Genomic DNA, 10121 nt, shown 5'->3' with positions numbered 1-10121 from the left:
GTCTAAAAAATTATCAAAAATCAAAAAGTGTTGCTCGGGCGCCTTTTAAGCACTTGACGCTTAAAATCGTCCTAGGTCGAGCCACCGCCTTTGACGTTGAATATTTTTCCCTTGATATTCGTAATTTTTAGCTATTTCTAAGCACTTCTCGGCATCAAAATTCCGCTCTCATTGGCGACCATGGGATAGGGCGACTCAGCCCGTCGAATCCCACAGTAGATCTGCACAAAACAACCAAAGGAAGCATCAAGCTGATACAAAATAGATACATACTAAACACGGCACAATGCTCACCCTACCCCTTGACAAAACCAAGGCATGACATCCACAAGGAGTGGGCTTAGCATAATCTGATAAAAGGTCCGAAGCTAGTCACTAACCAACCACTCCAACATGGCCAAACTAAAAAGAACTATCAAAGAGGTTGCCCTAAGTGGTGGTCTGAACTGCCTACCTAACTGAGGACAACACAACCAGGAGCTCCTACTAGGCGAGGACTCCTATAGCCTGATCAAGAGGTATTTCCTTTGAGCACATTTCTTCTTTTAGGGTTTTATTCTATTGACATACTTGGGCATGTAAAAAGGAGGGAGCTGAGCGTAGTGACCCAAGGAGAACAGAGCATCGATCTCAGGTCCTGTCTCGGTACCCAAGAATCTACCAAGCCCTCGCAAGGCGACACTTAATCATTTTTTGACGCTCACTTTTATTTTCGCTCCAACCTTCCTTACTTTCTTCTTTTCTAGCAAGAAGCCACCCCTAGGAAGACAAGGCATCGGCCCCGGGTCTGACTCATTCCCAAGAACCTACCACCAGGTCTTCACTAGGCGATGATCAAGTGCTCATAAATTTTCCTTTCTTTTCTTTTTTGTGATAGGGGTTAGAACCCCTTTTTACACACCTTTGTATTTATTTATTGTCTTTTCAGATATTCAGGGTTTCTTTTTCTTTATCATCATTATTTCTCTTCTGCAGGCTTCTCTAACTACCTCACAACTAACAAGAACTCTTGGAATGGCTGCCTAGCAGGCTAGTAGAACAGGGTCACTAGGACTCCCATCTAAAATAGGTCTTTCAATGCTTGACAATGTCTTTACAGGAGGCAATGACTACTCAGACCTCCCTCAACCATACTTAACCTAAACCTCGGGACTTCATGCCCTGGACGCCGGTCCCCAAGAAGAAATGAAAAATCCCCCAACAAGTACACAGACACATATATCACAACAACCACAGTACTCATAAAGGAGAGATATCACCTAGATAGGGCCACGAAAAGCTTCCGCACAACAAAAGGCTCCTTCGAAGCTCTTTTTTGAACCTGTCTAGCACAAGACTAAAACAAACAACCATTAACCGCACCTGCACCAAATAGACAACTGGCCCTCTTGGCCTAATGAAATAAAGCATTCAAAACCTCACAAAACGGGCCCTCTTGGCCTAACGAGATCAAACAGAATAACACCTACACATCCCTCCCTGAAAGAATCCAGATATACAATAATAAGCTCCTTTCCAAGGAGGAAAAAACAGGCTCGCAGCCTTAAACTAAATGCATAAGGTTATGACCCATCCCTCCTGCATATATAGCAAGAGGCGTACGCATAACATGTTGTCTAATTAACCTATGGGTCCAGGATAATAATGGTAGATTGGTCTTGACTACTCTTTGCATCACCCATATCAACCATCGTCTGCCATATATTGCATGCTCTGATAACATTCCCCACAAGAGACTGGGTCCTGTTTCATCATTGATCACAATATCCAAACTAGGACCACAGTTAAAGAAAAGGTCTTCCTCATAAGCGAGGTTTGCCAATGAGTCCGCAAACTGATTTTGCCAATGAATCCGCAAACTGATTCCAGTAACGTGGAATCAGCTGAAAAGACACACTCTCAAACTCTTCAAGTAGGGTCATAGCAGTTCGATGATACATACAGAGAATGGGATTCCGCAATGTGTATGTCCCATCTAGCTGATTTAGAATCAACTGGGAATCCCCTTTTACTAAAAATCGACGAATACCACCTTGTTTGGAAATATGTAGTCTCATAATCAAGACTTTATACTCTGCCATATTGTTAGTAAATCCTACCCCGAGATAAGCAGCTAACTTCATCGTAACTCTACGTCGGGGATCTCGGATTTCTACTCCAACACTCCCTTTTTTATTAGGGCCCCTGGACGCTCCGTCAAAATATAATGTATACGTCCACAATGGGTTTACACAGCCTGCCATCACGAACTCCTCTATTCCTAATTATGGTAATCAAAGTTTAGCATGTTGAGAGGATGAACTGATGGCTCCATCCCACCTTCTTCATTGAACTCAATAGGGATACTTGTCAACAGTCGTAAACAATGATGACACAAGACTTTAATCTCCCACAAAAAGGTTCCGTCTTCTTGCTCAATCACTTTGTATCCTTTGCTCCACCAGATAAGTTTCCCCTGATGGTATCTCTGCTCCAGATATGGGTGCTCCAAATAAGGGATTAATTGACCCATCAACCAACTTTTAAGCTCTTTTGCAAGTCGCAAATCATCCCTAGCATGGACCTGCAATGCATTTCTCTATATTAGCATACTTAGAAATAATAAGATTTAATCTTATTAAGATTAACCTTATTCTTAAACTCTACTCCCTGTAGATCAGCTAATAGAGCCATAGACCTATTTTTCCCTAGCCTAACAATCTTGTAGGGACCATCCCATTTAGGTTCCAACTTCCCTGGAAATAGCTCCCTACGCGCATCGTAATAGAGGACTAATTGTCCTTTTTTAAAGGTATATTTCTTTGCTCTAAGTCATGCAACTACTTCATCCGACGCTTAGCTACCTCCTGGTGTAATCAGCTCTGCAACTTCAGCTCATCCAGGTGGGCTATGGTCGTGAAACGCTCAAAAAGGGAATCCTTATCCCCCAAAGAATGGTTAATTGCAAACCGTATGGTTAGCAACTCGATTTCTAGGGGTAACACACACTCTTCCCCATAAACCAATTTAAATAGAGTATGGCCGGTAGCTCACTTGAATGTTGTATTGTACGCCCATACTGCCACATACAACTTCCTGTCCCAGTTTCGTTTCTTCTCAGAGACTATCTTGGACAAGATACCCACAAGCTGCTTATTAGTAATTTCAACTTGCCCGTTTGCTTGCGGATTATAAGGGGTCATTTTATTATGCTTGGTTTGCCAAGCTTTAGTCAAGCTTTTGATCACTTTGTTCAAAAAATGGGTTCCACGGTCTGACACTAATTCTTTCGGTGGACCAAAACGGCAGATAATCTGCTCTAAAAGGAAACTTGCAGTCTCTTTTGCATTGTTTTGCCTCGTCGCCCGCGTTTCTGACCATTTTGTAAAATAATCAGTGGCCACTATAATGTACCTCTTCTGGGTAGTAGACGACGGGGTAATAGGACCCACAAAATCAATGCCCCACTTCTCAAATGGAAGAATAGCTATGATAGGTGTAAGTGGGCTTTTACTATTCCCTCTACTGTCATGTCTTTGACATGTATCACATTTCTTTACATACTCAAAAGAATCTTGGAAGATAGACGGCCATCAATATCCAGCTCTTAAAGCTTTCTGCGCCGTCAACCGTCCCGCGAAGTACCCTCCACATGCAGAGTCATGACACTCCTCCAAGATGAAAGGGACCTCTTCAGGCATCACACATTGGCGATAGATATCATCCACACTCTTGATATCATAATTGAACTCCTACAAGAATCACATCGGCGATAGATATCATCCACACTCTTGATATCATAATTGAACTCCTGCAAGTGATTCTTGCAGGAGTTCAATTATGATATCAAGAGTGTGGATGATATCTATCGCCGATGTGTGATGCTTACTTGCAGGAGTTCAATTATGATATCAAGAGTGTGGATGATATCTATCGCCGATGTGTGATGCTTGAAGAATCACTTTGCAGGAGTTCAATTATGATATCAAGAGTGTGGATGATATCTATCGCCGATGTGTGATGCCTGAAGAGGTCCCTTTCATCTTGGAGGAGTGTCATGACTCTGCATGTGGAGGGCACTTCGCGGGAACACTACCTTTTCATAGAGGATGTAGTGCCTAAATTTCTTAGTCCCAAAGACCATCACCAGACACAACTTCTCCATGTAGGTATAATTGATCTCTGAAATGCCCAATTTCCGACTAGCAAAAGCTATCGGATGATACCACTTTTCCTCCCAAATTTGGGCTAAACAATAGCTAATACTATGCATGGTGGCTGTTGAAAATATATAGAACACCTCGCCTCTTTTAGGTGCTTTTAAAATAGGTGCTTTTACTAACTCCTGTTTCACATCCTCGAAAGCTACCTTACAAGGGTCGCTCCATTCAAATGAACAGCTAAAGGATAATAAATTTGTTAATGGCAACGTTCTTTCTGCCAAGGCATTTATAAACCTCCGAAAGTACCCTATCGATGACAAAAAGCTATGAATCTCTTTCGGAGTGCGTGGTGGACTCATAGCGACTATGACCTTGATCTTTTCAGGGTCAGTGGCTATCCCTACTGAACTAACCACATGGCCCAGCAATAGCCCATAAGGTACACCAAAAACAGACTTCCGTGGGTTAAGAGCGATACAAAATTGTCTGCAACACTCAAAGCACTTTCTTAAGATAACCAACATTCTTTTCCTTATAGTGGCTGCCCCCAAGTCATCAATAAATACTTTCAACTCATCTGGGGAGATGTCACCAAAGGTCTTGTCTGCTATTCGTTGCCATGATCCAGGTGCATTGGACAAACCAAAGGCCATCACATGGTACGCAAAAGTACCAAAGACAGTAATTCATCGACTATTACTCGATTAGCACCTCTACCTAGAACCACTTGACCGGCGGATGTATCGACTTGACAGTCTCTACCTAGCAAAACTCGATAGCTAGGATGTCCTACAAATCTGATCACCCTAAAGTCCAAGAAGCATTATACACTTGCAACTGTAACATGGACCTTAGTAACGCAACCTTCTGGTTGTCTTAGACTATCATCAGCCATCTCTCCATCAATTCTGAACTCATGATATTGACAGAGGATCTAGTGTCTACAATGGCATGTTCCATTAATATTCCATCCACATAAGATGGAACCCTAGGGCAGTTCTTTTCAGTATGGTCAAACCAATCTTCCCCTACTTGTGCTATGCCCAAGGGTTCTACAATATCCCCAATACGCAAGATCTTCTTAAATTCCTTGTGTACTCTTGGAGATAATTTGATCAATTGCAAGAGGTTCACATCTGGTTTAACTTCGCAAAGAGAACTCACTAAATCAAAGTCGTGATAAGTAGCCAAACCTCTCTTTTCCCGCCAAACCATCCTCTCTTTTGGTCTTTGGACCAGTTTTGGTGCTTCTTTCTTGGCTCTTGCCTTCTTTCTTGGCACTGTCTCATCCTTCTTAGGGTCACCTTTTCTGTCAACCGGCCTTAGCGGTCCCCCTTCTATGCTAGGACTCTAGACTTGCGTCCCCTTATCCCCTTGTTTAGGGCTTACCTCGACCGGTTTTGTATTATCTTTGTCAACCTCTTTAGCCTTTTGGCCTCTTGTCACGGCTCTTAAGTTAGAGGTTTCAGCATCATGGACTTGTACAGCCTCAATAAGGCTGACTCCGTTGCCTTGTGGCAACTCTTCTATATTTGTTTTTCCCCTCTGCAATATTTGCCTTGGTGCATCATTATGCTGCAAGTTATTTCATTGCGCTCTGTGATTCACTGGGCCCGGTTGTTTACTCCATTGTTGGAGAGAACTAATCTTACTCCAACAGGTAGTAGCTAAATGACCAGACTTCCCACTAATGTCACATTTCACATTTGGATAGTTTCTGGGGAAGTGCTGCCCACCACACCATTTACAACTGAATTTAGAGGGCCCACCCTCTTCAGGGCGTCGACTCCCTATCAAATTTTATTGCTTCTTCAAGAAATTAACGTAGATAGCTATTTGTCGATATTGTTCGGAAATCATATCGGTATAATGCTTCATCATGTCCTTAACTTTGCGAAGGCCATTAGATGCACTCGACTCGTAGCCTCGATCATCAACCCCCCGTTCCATTGGCCTAACAATGTGATTTGGCATTGGTTGTTGACCCATAGGAACAATGTTAGAATTCGAAACTTGGCCTCCAACATTTGATGGATCCAACTGACTTGCCATAGGCATAGTCACACTGGGAGGAGCCCGTAGTAAAGGTACATTCGAAACCATACTCCCTCTCCCAATAGGATTAGTCATAGGCATCCCTTGACTTCCATTTGTCAATGATGGATTGCTGCTAGGTACTAAACCCCTATTAACATTCATTCGAGAGGAGTAGGCCATTTGTAATCGTGCTTTTACTCCCTCTATCCGCGTAATAGCAGTGTCTATATCTGCTAAGGCCACATTGCTCAATTATACTTGGATATTAAAGTCCAACCCATGCAAAAAGTATTGCAATTGGGTAGCAAGTGGAATGGGAATGTAAGTTTGCAACTTATGAAATACTTCCTTTAACTTCTTAGCATATGCTTTCACATTCTCGTGAGGATCTTGACGTGTTACATTCAAGACCCGCAACCAATATTGGCCACCTCTTTCAGGGGCATCTTCCACTCGGAATGCTGCATAGAATTGATCATTGGTGGTTATGGTTCTAGACTCTATGCTGTGATACCATACCACAGCCCTTCCTTTTAACGTCATATTGAAGAACATCATGAGATGTCCCTCGTCTTGGATGCAATAATTGAACATCAATCTCTGAAATTCACAAATGTGAAATTCAGCATCCTCTTCCACTAACCCATTAAAGATGGGCAAGGGAACTCCTAAGGCTGGTAAATCCGGCATCCTTGCAGGAATCGCAATAGGCTGTGCCATGGTGACAATCCGATTAGCAATAGGAGCTTGAATTGATGGATTCACACCCCCACTTGAAGTGGGTAGACTTGGTGGAGGAGAGGAAGATCTCACACTTCCTCCTGCACCTAATGGAATAGGTGGAGTAGTTAAATGACTAAGACCACTGCTTCGTATACGTACTGGGCTACTCCTTTGAGGTGAATAACGGCTTACAATCTCTAAACGCCGTCTAGCCCTCTCAGCACGTTCTGCTTTCTGGATTTCGACTTGACGGTCCTTATCAGAGGACATAAACCAACTTCCTTTTGGTCCCTAGAAACCCTAGATCTGAAAGCCACCACTTATAAGTGGCTCCCGACAGACGCACCATTGATGGGACCTAAAATGGGCCTGCACTGGCTATAGCACTAGCCAGACCTTATGCTTATGATACACAAACACCCTCACGGCCTCGCGCACCAGGAGCGTCAATCTAAGGTTGAAGGACAAACCGCCCTAAAGCTTAATCCATGCGTTTATATTTCATAGTCCAACATTTCCCTAAAACTCCTCAAAGGGAGAACCCTTATACATTGGCAATGCCACAATCATACACATATAGGAGGCACTCCACCGACTAATAGTCGGAGCCCCACTGTAGCTCTCCTATATCTCAGTGATTGGCCCTTTTATGCGTTGCTAGACATATAACACATACGAGCACAAACTCCTCTCCTTTATATTTCTCGTATTTCCAGGAGATATACCATGCTTCCTCACTTCACAGTCCCTTAGGAAACCCACCCTCTACCCTACAGCACGGGATAACCTCACACTCTCAATCGTGGGTCAAAGTCCTAAGAAAACAATTGCTATGTAGTCCAGGAGATTTCCCTTCGATACCATGAACCATGCATAGTGCATAATGTGAATAGTTTAGTGCATAAACAATAGAAAATCAGGATTGTGCATCGTGCACAACCAATCTTTTCATGATTTCCATGCTAACGTTTATGTATTGAAACGAGGAGAGACACCCAGCCTTACGCTCATGCTACCTTTTCCTTTATTTTAAAACAACATCCTATAGCCATGATGCAACACATAAATCAGATTTAAGATTGTACTTTGACGCTCAAACTCCCCTCTCACCCTACCGTTTAATGTTTTGCAATCATTGATAGGTGTAAAGATCGTTTTATGTGTATTTCTTTGTAGAGAAAGTAATAAACACGGACAAAATATAGAAATGAGGGTAAACTGAGGCTAACCTCGTGCTCTACCTTCATTATACATTGCACAAATACTTATGTGATTTTTTGGAGTTTTCCTTTTATCGTTTCCTAATTTTCTCCCATTTAAAACCCATTTTCCACCATTTTTTGGTATTTTTCCTCTATTATTTTTAATAAAAAATGACTAGAAATTGAGATTGGTTGTGGCTTGTGGCCCTTAGCTTCTTTGATAGAAAAAACTTGGATTTTATTGATGTTATATCACATGTTTCCCCTTTATTTTGCAAAAAACCCCCATTTTGCCTCTTAAACGCGTGTTTTACGGGTTTTATACCATTAATTTCAGTAATAACACTTATGATTTTCTGATTTTCTGAGCATAAACTGATCAAACCAATACCAAACAACATCATAATGCATAATCAACCCATGGGAACATTATTTCATCAACCAAATAGCATAAAAACTCATTTTTTTTTCATAAAAATTGAATTACCGCTTAGGCTTTGTGTCTTGGGATCTTGGTTTTGCTACGGGACTGCATGTCAGCCCTCATTCAATGTCTTGCAGCTTCAAGAATAGCACTCTTCATGTCTTCATCCACCCGGAAGCAATCCGGTCTCATCCGGACAAGCTTTCCTCCATCATTCTTCATTGTCTTCTTCCACACAAGAACAACCCTTAAGGGAGAGAGAGGGAGGAGAGAGAAAGACTGAAATCAGATATCTCCATTAAGGCCACCATTTGACGGGCGAAGCGCGGCGATAAAGTCAGCATATAGAGGGTAGACAAGGGCCAATGTGTGTTGCATGGGGTGCATTCAACCCCCAATCATGAGGGAGGATGATGATGGCGCATTTTTCGCCAGCATGTAGACGTCACCTCCTTCTTGCTCCTCACGTTTTTTTTCATGCCTTTTGGTTGGGGGGGTTAAAATGTCCCAAAGGGCACCCCCTCCCTTTGGTCCATGTTGTGGCCACCCTTTCAAATCTAGCCCAACTTGTGGCCATTTCCCCGTCCAGACTCCGAATCGAGCTCTGAAAAATCCTGGGCATCCGGCTTGACATCCCGCATTGACTGGCAACTCCTGACAACCTTCATGGTAGTCTGGAAAATTATCAAAAATCAACAAGTGTCGCTCGGGCGCCTTTTAAGCACTTGACGCTTAAAATCGAGCTGCCGTCTTCGACGTTGAATATTTTTTCCTTGATATTCGTAATTTTTAGCTATTTTTAAGCACTTCTTGGCATCAAAATTCCGCTCTCATTCTCCCTCTTCCTCCTCTTCTCTCTCTCTCTCACCTTCTTTCTCTTCTCTCTCTCTCTCCTTCTTACTCTTCTACCTCCTTTTCTACCCACTTCTTCTTTGTTCTTCTCTCCTCCTTTTTCTTCCCTCCTTCTACTTCTTTTCCTCTCCTCCTCCTACTTCTCTCCTCCTTCTACCTCCTTTTCTCTCTCTTTCTTCCACTCCTTCTCACCTTCTTCTCTTTCTCCCTCTTCCTCCTCTTCTCTCTCTCTCACCTTCTTTCTCTTCTCTCTCTCTCCTCCCTTCTCTTACTCCTTTTCACCTCCTCCTTCTCTCTCCCTCTTCCGTTCTCTCACCCAATCCTTCTTTCTCTTCCCTGACCCTCTCCTTCTTATCCTCTCCTTTTTCCTTTTCACCCCACAGCAAGAAGCATCCAAGGGGGAAAAGCGGTTTGTCTGGGGTCGAACGACGGTTTGTTTGGGGTCCAGGGAGGGTTCGCGGCATTACGTAACTGGGGGGTTGACTAGGATCAAAGGCCTAGATGGCTTGCGGAGTGCTTACCGGGAAAAAGTGATAGCTGGGTGGCGGAGCAGCCGCCAGCAGAGCTGCCGTTGCAGCCAATCATAGGGGTGAAAAAGAGACCCCGTTCGGAAGGCCTAGCGAGGTGGCGAGGGCCTGTAGTCCGGCGAAGGGGGAGGCTATGGACGAGGCCCAGGGGGGGTTGGTGCAGTCAAACGCAGGGGGGTTGTGCAGCAGGATGGTGGGCCGTGTAGCCTCCTCC

Source organism: Lygodium microphyllum, chromosome 3 (genome assembly GCF_053477565.2).
Source record: "Lygodium microphyllum isolate KBCC chromosome 3, Lygodium_microphyllum_v1.1.10, whole genome shotgun sequence".
Taxonomy (NCBI): domain Eukaryota; kingdom Viridiplantae; phylum Streptophyta; class Polypodiopsida; order Schizaeales; family Lygodiaceae; genus Lygodium; species Lygodium microphyllum.
This window is presented reverse-complemented; position numbering follows the sequence as displayed.